Source organism: Tachyglossus aculeatus, chromosome 21, assembly GCF_015852505.1.
Source record: "Tachyglossus aculeatus isolate mTacAcu1 chromosome 21, mTacAcu1.pri, whole genome shotgun sequence".
In the NCBI taxonomy this organism is placed as follows: domain Eukaryota; kingdom Metazoa; phylum Chordata; class Mammalia; order Monotremata; family Tachyglossidae; genus Tachyglossus; species Tachyglossus aculeatus.
In genome coordinates this window covers 32,283,726-32,298,089 of record NC_052086.1, presented here as the reverse complement: position 1 = coordinate 32,298,089, position 14,364 = coordinate 32,283,726, and positions in this window count along the sequence as shown.

Below are 14,364 nucleotides of genomic sequence, written 5' to 3'. Positions count from 1 at the left end.
TTAGAACCCATAATAATAATAATAATAATAATTATGGCATTTATTAAGCGCTTACTATGTGCAAAACACTGTTCTAAGCGCTGGGGGGATACAAGGTGATCAGGGTGTCCCAAGCTCCGACAACCAGCCCTTCATTCATCCACTCATTCATTCATTCAGTCGTATTTATTGAGCGCTTCATTCATTCATTCATAATAATAATAACAATAATGGCATTTATTAAGCGCTTACTGTGTGCAAAGCCCTGTTCTAAGCGCTGGGGAGGTTACAAGGTGATCAGGTTGCCCCACGGGGGGCTCACAGTCTTCATCCCCATTTTCCAGATGAGGGAACTGAGGCCCGGAGAGGTGAAGTGACTTGCCCAAAGTCACACAGCTGACAGTTGGCGGAGCCGGGATTAGAACCCATAATAATAATAATAATCCCATAATAATAATAATAATAATAACATTTATTAAGCGCTTACTATGTGCAAAGCAGTGTTCTAAGCGCTGGGGGGATACAAGGCGATCAGGTTGTCCCACGCTTTGACAATCAGCCCTTCATTCATCCACTGATTCATTCATTCAGTCGTATTTATTGAGCGCTTCATTCATTCATTCAATCGTATTTATTAATAATGATGGCACTTATTAAGCGCTTACTATGTGCAGAGCACTCTTCTAAGCGCTGGGGGCATACAAGGTGATCAAGTTGCCCCACGGGGGGCTCACAGTCTTCATCCCCATTTTCCACATGAGGGAACTGAGGCCCAGAGAAGTGAACTGTGAGCCCACTGTTGGGTAGGGACTGTCTCTATATGTTGCCAATTTGTACTTCCCAAGCGCTTAGTACAGTGCTCTGCACATAGTAAGCGCTCAATAAATACGATTGATGATGATGATGATGATGATGAAGTGACTTGCCCAAGGTCACCCAGCTGACAGTTGGCAGAGCCGGGATTTGAACCCACGACCACTGGCTCCAAAGCCCGGGCTCTTTCCACTGAGCCACGCTGCTTTATTGAGCGCTTACCGTGTGCAGAGCACTGCACTAAGCGCTTGGGAAGTACAAGCTGGCAACATATAGAGACAGTCTAGTTCAACCACTCATTCATTCATTCAATCGTATTTATTGAGCACTTCATTCATTCATTCAATCGCATTTATTAATAATGATGGCACTTATTAAGCGCTTACTATGTGCAAAGCAGTGTTCTAAGCACTGGGGGGATACAAGGTGATCAGGTTGTCCCACGCTCCGACAATCAGCCCTTCATTCATCCACTCATTCATTCATTCAGTCGTATTTATTGAGCGCTTCATTCATTCATTCAATCGCATTTATTAATAATGATGGCACTTATTAAGCGCTTACTATGTGCAAAGCACTGTTCTAAGCGCTGGGGGGATACAAGGTGATCGGGTTGTCCCACGCTCCGACAATCAGCCTTTCATTCATCCACTCATTCATTCATTCAATCGTATTTATTGAGCGCTTCATTCATTCAATCGCATTTATTAATAATGATGGCACTTATTAAGCGCTTACTATGTGCAAAGCAGTGTTCTAAGCGCTGGGGGGATACAAGGTGATCGGGTTGCCCCACGCTCCAACAATCAGCCCTTCATTCATCCACTCATTCATTCATTCAGTCGTATTTATTGAGCGCTTCATTCATTCATTCAATCGTATTTATTAATAATGATGGCACTTATTAAGCGCTTACTGTGTGCAAAGCACTGTTCTAAGCGCTGGGGGGATACAAGGTGATCAGATTGTCCCACGGGGGGCTCACAGTCTTCATCCCCATTTTCCAGATGAGGGAACTGAGGCCCAGAGAAGTGAAGTGACTCGCCCAAGGTCACCCAGCTGACAGTTGGCAGAGCCGGGATTTGAACCCACGACCACTGGCTCCAAAGCCCGGGCTCTTTCCACTGAGCCACGCTGCTTTATTGAGTGCCTACCGTGTGCAGAGCACTGCACTAAACGCTTGGGAAGTACAAGTTGGCAACATATAGAGACAGTCTACTTCGTCCACTCATTCATTCATTCAATCGTATTTATTGAGCGCTTCATTCATTCATTCAATCGTATTTATTAATAATGATGGCACTTATTAAGCGCTTACTACGTGCAAAGCTGTTCTAAGCGCTGGGGAGGTTACAAGGTGATCAGGTTGCCCCACGGGGGGCTCACAGTCTTAATCCCCATTTTCCAGATGAGGTAACTGAGGCCCAGAGAAGTGAAGTGACTCGCCCAAGGTCACCCAGCTGACAATTGGCAGAGCCGGGATTTGAACCCACGACCACTGGCTCCAAAGCCCGGGCTCTCTTTTTTTTAATGGCAGTTATTAAGCACTTACTATGTGCAAAGCACTGTTCTAAGCGCTGGGGGGATACAAGGTGATCAGGTTGTCCCACGGGGGGCCCACAGTCTTAATCCCCATTTTCCAGATGAGGTAACTGAGGCCCAGAGAAGTGAAGTGACTTGCCCAAGGCCACCCAGCTGACAATTGGCAGAGCCGGGATTTGAACTCACGACCACTGACTCCAAAGCCCGGGCTCTTTCCACTGAGCCACGCTGCTTTATTGAGTGGCTACCGTATACAGACCACTGCACTAAACGCTTGGGAAGTACAAGTTGGCAACATATAGAGACAGTCTACTTCGTCCACTCATTCATTCATTCAATCGTATTTATTGAGCGCTTCATTCATTCATTCAATCGTATTTATTAATAATGATGGCACTTACTAAGCGCTTACTAAGTGCAAAGCTGTTCTAAGCGCTGGGGAGGTTACAAGGTGATCAGGTTGCCCCATGGGGGGCTCACAGTCTTAATCCCCATTTTACAGATGAGGTAACTGAAGCCCAGAGAAGTGAAGTGACTCGCCCAAGGTCACCCAGCTGACAATTGGCAGAGCCGGGATTTGAACCCACGACCACTGGCTCCAAAGCCCGGGATCCTTTTTTTTTAAATGGCATTTATTAAGCGCTTACTATGTGCAGAGCACTGTTCTAAGCGCTGGGGGGATATAGGGTGATCAGGTTGCCCCACGGGGGGCTCACAGTCTTAATCCCCATTTTCCAGATGAGGTAACTGAGGCCCAGAGAAGTGAAGTGACTCGCCCAAGGTCACCCAGCTGACAATTGGCAGAGCCTGGATTTGAACCCATGACCACTGGCTCCAAAGCCCAGGCTCTTTCCACTGAGCCACGCTGCTTTAGTGAGCACTTACCGCGTGCAGAGCACTGCACTAAGCGCTTGGGAAGTACAAGTTGGCAACATATAGAGACAGTCTAGTTCAACCACTCATTCATTCATTCAATCGTATTTATTGAGCGCTTCATTCATTCATTCAATCGTACTTATTAATAATGATGGCACTTGTTAAGCGCTTACGATGCGCAAAGCAGTGTTCTAAGCGCTGGGGGATACAAGGTGATCGCGTTGCCCCACGCTCCGACAATCAGCCCTTCATTCATCCACTCATTCATTCATTCAGTCGTATTTATTGAGCGCTTCATTCATTCAATCGCATTTATTAATAATGATGGCACTTATTAAGCGCTTACTATGTGCAAAGCAGTGTTCTAAGCGCTGGGGGGATACAAGGTTATCGGGTTGTCCCACACTCCGACAATCAGCCCTTCATTCATCCACTCATTCATTCAGTCGTATTTATTGAGCGCTTCATTCATTCATTCATTCATTCAATCGTATTTATTAATAATGATGGCACTTATTAAGCGCTTACTGTGTGCAAAGCACTGTTCTAAGCGCTGGGGGGATACAAGGTGATCAGATTGTACCACGGGGGGCTCACAGTCTTCATCCCCATTTTACAGATGAGGTAACTGAGGCACAGAGAAGTTAAGTGATTTGCCCAAAGTCACACAGCTGACAATTGGCGGAGCCGGGATTTATTAATAATGATGGCACTTATTAAGCGCTTACTATGTGCAAAGCACTGTTTTAAGTGCTGGGGGGATACAAGGCGATCAGGTTGTCCCGCATGGGGCTCACAGTCTTAATCCCCATTTTCCAGATGAGGGAACTGAGGCCCAGAGAAGTGAACTGACTCGCCCAAGGTCACCCAGCTGACAATTGGCAGAGCCGGGATTTGAACCCACGACCAGTGACGCTGAAGCCCGGGCTCTTTCCACTGAGCCACGCTGCTTTATTGAGTGCTTACCGTGTGCAGAGCACTGTACTAAGCGCTTGGGAAGTACAGGTTGGCAACACATAGAGACGGTCCCCACCCAACCGGCGGGCGCACAGTCTAGAAGGGGGAGACGGAGAACAAAACATATTAACAAAATAAAATCGATAGAATATGTACAAGTAAAATAAATGGGGTAATAAATCCGTCCAAACATATATACAGGGGCTGTGGGGAAGGGAAGGAGGTAAGGCGGAGGGGGAGGAGGGGGCTCAGTCCGGGCCCCCTCATCCTCATCATCATCAATCGTATTTATTGAGCGCTTACTGTGTGCAGAGCACTGTACTAAGCGCTTGGGAAGCACAAATTGGCAACATAAAGAGCCAGTCCCTACCCACCAGTGGGCTCACAGTCTAAAAGGGGGAGACAGAGAACAAAACTCGTCGTCGTGGTCGTGTTTGAATTGGGTTTCCGCGCTCGGTTGAGCGCTTATTATTGAGCACTGTACTAAGCGCTTGGGAAGTACAGGTTGGCAACAGATAGAGACGGTCCCCCCTCCCTCCCTCAGTGGTAATAATAATAATAATAGGCTGCGAACCCACTGGTGGGTAGGGACCGTCTCTATCATCATCAATCAATCAATCAATCAATCAATCAATCGTATTTATTGAGCGCTTACTATGTGCAGAGCACTGTACTAAGCGCTTGGGAAGTACAAATTGGCAACACATAGAGACAGTCCCTACCCAACAGTGGGCTCACAGTCTAAAAGGGGGAGACAGAGAACAGAACCAAACATACCAACAAAATAAGATAAATAGGATAGAAATGTCAATCGTATTTATTGAGCGCTTACTATGTGCAGAGCACTGTACTAAGCGCTCAGCACTGTACTATGTTGCCAACTTGTACTTCCCAAGCGCTTAGTAATCAATCAATCAACCAATAATAATTATAATGGCATTTATTAAGCGCTTACTATGTGCAGAGCACTGTACTAAGCGCTCAGCACTGTACTATGTTGCCAACTTGTACTTCCCAAGCGCTTAGTAATCAATCAATCAATCAATAATTATTATAATGGCATTTATTAAGCGCTTACTATGTGCAGAGAACTGTACTAAGCGCTCAGCACTGTACTATGTTGCCAACTTGTACTTCCCAAGCGCTTAGTAATCAATCAATCAATCAATAATAATAATAATAATGGCATTTATTAAGCGCTTACTAAGTGCAAAGCACTGTTCTAAGGGCTGCGGGGTATTATCACAATAATTCCTTCAGGCAGTTTCCTTGATCCTGAGGTAACAATAATAATGATCGTGGTACTAAGCGCTTCCTGTGTGCCGGACACTGTACTAAACACTGGAGGCAACTGTACTAAGCGTTCTCATGACCCCAACTTTTCCCACTGTCCTTGACGGACAATTCCACCATCACCACTCTAGTTGAGCCAGCTGTGTGACATTGCAAGTCACTTAACTTCTCTGGGCCTCAGTGACCTCATCTGTGAAATGGGGATTAAGACTGCGAGCCCCATGTGGGACAACCTGATCACCTTGTAACCTCCCCAGCGCTTAGAACAGTGCTAAGCGCTTAATAAATGCCATCATTATTATGATTATTGAGCAACCTAGACCCTCCTTTCTGTAGCAGCTCGCACGCCACCAATGTTACGACATTGTAAATTTCTATATTTATTCGGAATATACTTTTACTGACTAGAAAGCCGTTTTTCGGGCCTGTCTGCTTTAACAGGGAAAATAATAAAAGCAACCGTTGAGCATTCCCCTCACTCAATCAATCAATCGTATTTATTGAGCGCTTACTGTGTGCAGAGCACTGGACTAAGCGCTTGGGAAGTACAAGTCGGCAACATATGGAGACGGTCCCTACTCAACAGCGGGCTCACAGTCTAGAAGGGGGAGACGGACAACAAAACAAAACATATTAACAAAATAAAATAAGTAGAATAGATATGTACAAGCAGAATAAATAGAGTAATAAATACGAACAAACATATACATATATACAGGTGCTGTGGGGAAGGGAAGGAGGTAAGGCGGAGGGGGAGGAGGGGGCTCAGTCTGGGAAGGCCTCCTGGAGGAGGTGAGCTCTCAGTAGGGCCTTGTACAGTGCTCTGCACACAGTAAGCACTCAATAAATACAATTGATTGATTGATTAATAATAATGATGGCATTTATGAAGCGCTTACTATGTGCAAGGCACTGTTCTAAGCGCCGGGGAGGTCACAAGGTGACCGGGTTGTCCCACAGGGCGCTCACAGCCTTCATCCCCATTTTCCAGATGAGGGAACTGAGGCCCAGAGAAGTGAAGTGACTTGCCCAAAGTCACACAGCTGACAGTTGGCGGAGCCGGGATTTTCCTGAGCGCTTACTTTCATTCATTCACACTCAATCGTATTTCTTGAGCGCTTACATTCATTCACTCACTCACTCAATCGCATTTATTGAGTGCTTATTTCCATTCATTCATTCCCTCAATCGTATTTCTTGAAAGCTTACATTCATTCATTCATTCACTCACTCACTCAATCGCATTTATTGAGCGGTTATTTTCATTCATTCATTCACTCAATCGTATTTCGTGAACGCTTACATTCATTCATTCACTCAATCACATTTATTGAGTGCTTATTTTCATTCATTCATTCACTCAATCGCTTTTCTTGAAAGCTTACATTCATTCATTCACTCACTTGCATTTATTGAGTGCTTATTTTCATTCATTCATTCACTCAATCGTTTTTCTTGAAAGCTTGCATTCATTCATTCATTCACTCAATCGCATTTATTGAGCGGTTATTTTCATTCATTCATTCACTCAATCGTATTTTTTGAATGCTTACATTCATTCATTCATTCAATTGCATTCATTGAGTGCTTACTTTCATTCATTCATTCACTCAATCGTTTTTCTTGAAAGCTTGCATTCATTCATTCACTCAATTGCATTTATTGAGTGCTTATTTTCATTCATTCATTCACTCAATCGTTTTTCTTGAAAGCTTACATTCATTCATTCACTCAATCGCATTTATTGAGCGGTTATTTTCATTCATTCATTCACTCAATCGTATTTTTTGAATGCTTACATTCATTCATTCACTCAATTGCATTTATTGAGTGCTTATTTTCATTCATTCATTACTCTATCGTTTTTCTTGAAAGCTTACATTCATTCATTCACTCAATCGCATTTATTGAGTGCTTATTTTCATTCATTCATTCATTCACTCAATCGTTTTTCTTGAAAGCTTACATTCATTCATTCACTCACTCAATCACATTTATTGAGTGCTTATTTTCATTCATTCATTCACTCAATCGTATTTTTTGAACGCTTACATTCATTCATTCACTCAATTGCATTTATTGAGTGCTTATTTTCATTCATTCATTACTCAATCGTTTTTCTTGAAAGCTTACATTCATTCATTCACTCAATTGCATTTATTGAGTGCTTATTTTCATTCATTCATTCATTCACTCAATCGTTTTTCTTGAAAGCTTACATTCATTCATTCACTCAATCACATTTATTGAGTGCTTATTTTCATTCATTCATTCACTCAGTCGTATTTCTTGAACGCGTACATTCATTCATTCACTCAATAGCATTTGAGTGCTTATTTTCATTCATTCATTCACTCAATCGTATTTCTTGAACGCTTACATTCATTCATTCACTCAATCGCATTTATTGAGTGCTTATTTTCATTCATTCATTCACTCAATCGTATTTCTTGAAAGCTTACATTCATTCATTCACTCAATCGCATTTATTGAGTGGTTTTTTCATTCATTCATTCAATCGTATTACTTGAACGCTTACATTCATTCATTCATTCACTCACTCACTCAACTGCATTTATTGAGTGCTTAATTTCATGCATTCATTCACTCCATCGTATTTCTTGAGCGCTTGCTTTCATTCATTCTCTCAATCGTATTTCTTGAACGCTTATATTCATTCACTCACTCAATTGCATTTACTGAGTGCTTATTTTCATGCATTCATTCATTCAATCGTATTTCTTGAACACTTACATTCATTCAATCAATCAATCAATTGTATTTATTGAGCGCTTACTGTGTGCAGAGCACTGTACTAAGCGCTTGGGAAGTACAAGTTGGCAACATATAGAGACAGTCCCTACCCAACAGTGGGCTCACAGTCTAAAAGGGGGAGACAGAGAACAAAACCAAACATACTAACAAAATAAAATAAATAGAATAGATATTTACAGGTAAAATAAATAAATAGAGTAATGAATATGTACATATCATTCATTCACTCACTCACTGTACTAAGCGTTTGGGAAGTACAAGTCGGCAACACATAGAGACGGTCCCTACCCAACAGCGGGCTCGCAGTCTAGAAGGGGGAGACAGAGAATAATACTAATAATACTACTAATAATAATAATAAATAATAATAATAATGGCATTTATTAAGCGCTTACTATGTGCAAAGCGCTGTTCTAAGCGCTGGGGAGGCTACAAGATGATCAGGTTGTCCCTCATGGGGCTCACAGTCTCAGTCCCCATTTTACAGATGAGGTAACTGAGGTACAGAGAAGTGAAGTGACTTGCCCAAAGTCACACAGCTGACAGCTGGCGGAGCCGGGATTTGAACCCATGACCTCTGACTCCAAAGCCCGGGCTCTTTCCTACTGAGCCATGTGAACAAAACCAAACATACTAACAAAATAAAATAAATAGAATAGATATGTACAAGTAAGATAAATAAATGAATAAATAAATAGAGTAATAAACATGTACAAAAATATATACATATATACAGGTATATATAAGACTAATAAGATTAAGACTATAAGCCGCATGTGGGACATGAACTATGGCCATCTTGATTATCTTGTATCTACCCCAGCACTTAGTGCAGTGCCTGGCACAGAGTTAAGTGCTTAACATATTTCATTAAAAAGGGGAAAATACTGGTGATAAGTAAGAAAAATAAATATATTTACTTTGTTTACTTCGAGATTTCTTACAACTGCCTCAAGGCGATGACTTTTCTAGTTGTGTGGTCTGAACGCATCCTGGTAAGGCGCAAAATTGTGTATAACTTTAAAGAGTGCGATTGCTTATTTTTATGCACAAAAAAAACTGAAACCAATTAAGTCAATGTTTTCCTCTTTTGGGTAGTGCTTAGTTAAATGGGACCTTGTTATTAGGTTGAGAGTGTTGTCTGAATTACATTATCAATCAATCAATCGTATTTATTGAGCGCTTACTGTGTGTGGAGCACAGTCATTTTCACTTAGACTTGGCAAAAACCCGTAAGGACAAATTGTAGAGGATTTATTTGAGAAGCATTCATTCATTCAATCGTATTTATTGAGCGCTTACTGTGTCCAGAGCACTGTAAGCGCTCAGTATATCATTGGTATATCAGGTATTTTTCCATGACACGGTATTCATAAATACATCTCATGTTTAGTGAAGTAATCTTGTATACTTGTATAGGACATATATATCCTGTATATATGTATATATGTTTGTACATATTTATTACTCTATTTATTTATTTATTTTACTTGTACCTATCTATTCTATTTATTTTACTTTGTTAGTATGTTCGGTTCTGTTCTCTGTCTTCCCCTTTTAGACTGTGAGCCCACTGTTGGGTAGGGACTGTCTCTATATGTTGCCAATTTGTACTTCCCAAGCGCTTAGTATAGTGCTCTGCACATAGTAAGCGCTCAATAAATACGATTGATTGATTGACTGATTAATCAGCGCTTAGAACAGTGCATTGCACCTAGCAAGTGCTTAATAAATGCCATTATTATTATAATAGGGGGATTCCAAAGTCATGATGGTTTCAAGGAAAAAGTCATCTGCACTACCTGGGTCTGTTTCGGAGGCTAATCATCATCATCATCATCATCAATCGTATTTATTGAGCGCTTACTATGTGCAGAGCACTGGACTAAGCTCTTGGGAAGTACAAATTGGCAACATATAGAGACAGTCCCTACCCAACAGTGGGCTCCTGAATTAACTTTGTCCAGTTGCACATAAAGAACCACTATGCATCGAATTTCCTGTTGGGTGTTTCGAAACGTTCGTTTGCTTACTATTTTTAAAAAATATTCTATTTATTTCAGCGTGGACCGTAAAAGGGTGGCCATCAAGTAAACATCTTTAACGTTTAGACAAACTTACAAACTGTCATACATTAATAGATCTTTGTATTCACTCGACTATTTGAAGCAACCAGTGAGTCATTCTCTCTAGAGGGATTTATCGCATTTTGATTCATCTAAACTGCAAGCTTTTTGTGAGCAGGGAACATGTCTACCAACTTTGTTATGTTGTACTCTCCCAAGTGCTTAATAATTCCCTCTTTCCTCTTCTCCCACTCCCTTAAACGTTGCCCTGACTTGCCTCCTTTATTCACCCCCCCAATCCCAGTCCCACAGCATTTACGTACATATTTATTCGTTCATTCAACAGTATTTATTGAACGCTGTGTGCCAAGCACTGTACTAAGCACTTGGGAGACTACAATACAATATCTGTAATTTATTTAATGCCTGTCTCCCCTTCTGGACTATAAGCTCATTGTGGGCAGGGAATGGGTCTCTATATCGTTATATTGTACTCTCCCAAGCGCTTAGTACAGTGCTCTGCACACAGTAAGAGATCAATAAATACAATTAATAATAATAATGGCATTTATGAAGCACTTACTACGTGCAAAGCACTGCACTAAGCACTTGGGAGACTACAATACAATATCTGTAATTTATTCAATGTCTGTCTCCCCTTCTGGACTATAACCTCATTGTGGGCAGGGAATGGGTCTCTATATTGTTATATTGTACTCTCCCAAGCGCTTAGTACAGTGCTCTGCACACAGTAAGTGCTCAATAAATACGATTAATAATAATAGTGGCATTTATGAAGCGCTTACTATGTGCCAAGCACTGTACTAAGCACTTGGGAGACTACAATACAATATCTGTAATTTATTCAATGTCTGTCTCCCCTTCTGGACTATAAGCTCCTTGTGGGCAGGGAATGGGTCTGTATATCGTTATATTGTACTCTCCCAAGCGCTTAGTACAGTGCTCTGCACACAGTAAGTGCTCAATAAATATGATTAATAATAATAATGGCATTTATGAAGCGCTTACTATGTGCCAAGCACTGTACTAAGCACTTGGGAGACTACAATACAATATCTGTAATTTATTTAATGTCTGTCTCCCCTTCTGGACTATAAGCTCGTTGTGGGCAGGGAATGAGTCTCTATATTGTTATATTGTACTCTCCCAAGCGCTTAGTACAGTGCTCTGCACACAGTAAGTGCTCAATAAATACGATTAATAATAATAATGGCATTTATGAAGCGCTTACTATGTGCAAAGCACTGTACCAAGCACTTGGGAGAGTACAATACAATATCTGTAATTTATTTAATGTCTGTCTCCCCTTCTGGACTATAAGCTCGTTGTGGGCAGGGAATGGGTCTCTATATTGTTATATTGTACTCTCCCAAGCGCTTAGTACAGTGCTCTGCACACAGTAAGTGCTCAATAAATACGATTAATAATAATAATGGCATTTATGAAGCGCTTACTGTGTGCCAAGCACCGTACTAAGCACTTGGGAGACTACAATACAATATCTGTAATTTATTCAATGTCTGTCTCCCCTTCTGGACTATAAGCTCATTGTGGGCAGGGAATGGGTCTGTATATTGTTATATTGTAGTCTCCCAAGTGCTTAGTACAGTGCTCTGCACACAGTAAGTGCTCAATAAATATGATTAATAATAATAATGGCATTTATTAAGCGCTTACTATGTGCAAAGCACTGTACTAAGCACTTGGGAGACTACAATATCTGTAATTTATTTAATGTCTGTCTCCCTTTCTGGACTATAAGCTCATTGTGGGCAGGGAATGGGTCTGTATATTGTTATATTGTACTCTCCCAAGCGCTTAGTACAGTGCTCTGCACACAGTAAGTGCTCAATAAATACGATTAATAATAATAATGGCATTTATGAAGCGCTTACTATGTGCAAAGCACTGTACCAAGCACTTGGGAGAGTACAATACAATATCTGTAATTTATTTAATGTCTGTCTCCCCTTCTGGACTAAAAGCTCATTGTGGGCAGGGAATGGGTCTGTATATTGTTCTATTGTACTCTCCCAAGCGCTTAGTACAGTGCTCTGCACACAGTAAGTGCTCAATAAATATGATTAATAATAATAATGGCATTTATGAAGCGCTTACTCTGTGCAAAGCACCGTACTAAGCACTTGGGAGACTACAATACAATATCTGTAATTTATTTAATGTCTGTCTCCCCTTCTGGACTATAAGCTCATTGTGGGCAGGGAATGGGTCTGTATATTGTTATATTGTACTCTCCCAAGCGCTTAGTCCAGTGCTCTGCACACAGTAAGTGCTCAATAAATACAATTAATAATAATAATGGCATTTATGAAGCGCTTACTAAGTGCCAAGCACTGTACTAAGCACTTGGGAGACTACAATACGATATCTGTTATTTATTCAATGTCTGTCTCCCCTTCTGGACTATAAGCTCGTTGTGGGCAGGGAATGGGTCTGTATATTGTTATATCGTACTCTCCCAAGCGCTTAGTACAGTGCTCTGCACACAGTAAGTGCTCAATAAATACGATTAATAATAATAACGGCATTTATGAAGCGCTTACTATGTGCCAAGCACTGTACTAAGCACTTGGGAGACTACAATACGATATCTGTAATTTATTCAATGTCTGTCTCCCCTTCTGGACTATAAGATCATTGTGGGCAGGGAATGGGCCTGTATATTGTTCTATTGTACTCTCCCAAGCGCTTAGTACAGTGCTCTGCACACAGTAAGTGCTCAATAAATACGATTAATAATAATAATGGCATTTATGAAGCGCTTACTATGTGCAAAGCACCGTTCTAAGCACTGGGGAGGTTACAAGGTGATCAGGTGGTCCCCCCGAGAGGCTCACAGTCTTAATCCCCATTTTACAGATGAGTGAACTGAGGCAGAGAGAAGTGAAGTGACTTGCCTAAAGTCATACAGCTGCTAAGTGGAGGAGGCAGGATTAGAACCCAGGACCTCTGACTCCCAAGCCGGGGCTCTTGTCACTAAGCCACGCTGCTTCAATTGAATTAAGTGATGAATTAATACGGTGATCTGCATACGGAAAGCACCCCATCTATCACATTTTTGTGTACTTGTGTGCAGAGCCCTGTACTAAGCGCTTCGGAGAGGGCAATTTAATGGAGTAGGTAGAAACGTTCCCTGCCCACAAGGGGCTTACGGTCTAGAGAGGGAGAAAGAAATTAAAATTAATTACGGATAATTACATGGGGGCTGGGGGACTGCTGGTGGGGTGAATAAGAAGCAGCGTGGCTCAGTGGAAAGAGCCCGGGCTTTGGAGTCAGAGGTCATGGGTTCGAATCCCGGCTCCACCCCAAGTCTGCTGTGGGACCCGGGGCAAGTCACTTAACTTCTCTGAGCCTCAGTTCCCTCATCTGTAAAAATGGGGATTAAGATTGTGAGCCCCACGTGGGACAGCTTGATCACATTGCATACCCCCAGCGCTTAGAACAGTGCTTTGCACATAGTAAGCGCTTAACAAATGCCATTATTATTATTATTATTATTATTATTTTAAAGTGTAGAGGAAATGAGGGGCTTAGGTGTGAATAAGGGAAATGATAGCCTAGTTGGAGAGGGCCTCTTGGAAGAGATATTATTTTAATAAGGCTTTGAAAGGCATTGTACATCTTTATTACTCTATTTATTTTACTTGTACATTTTCCCCCCAAACCCTGTCCCCTCCACGATTTCCCGTACCTGTAGACAGCACCACCATTCTCCCCGTCTCACAAGCTGTAACCTTGTCGTTCTCCTCGATTCATCCCACGGCACCTGTATCTATGTTTGTACATATTTATTACTCTATTTATTTATTAATTTTCCTTGTACCTATCTAGTCTATTTATTTTATTTTGTTAGTATGTTTGGTTTCGTTCTCTGTCTCCCCCTTTTAGACTGTGAGCCCGCTGTTGGGTAGGGACCGTCTCTAGATGTTGCCAACTTGTACTTCCCAAGCGCTTAGTACAGTGCTCTGCACACAGTAAGCGCTCAGTAAATACGATTGATGATGATGATGATTAAGTACTG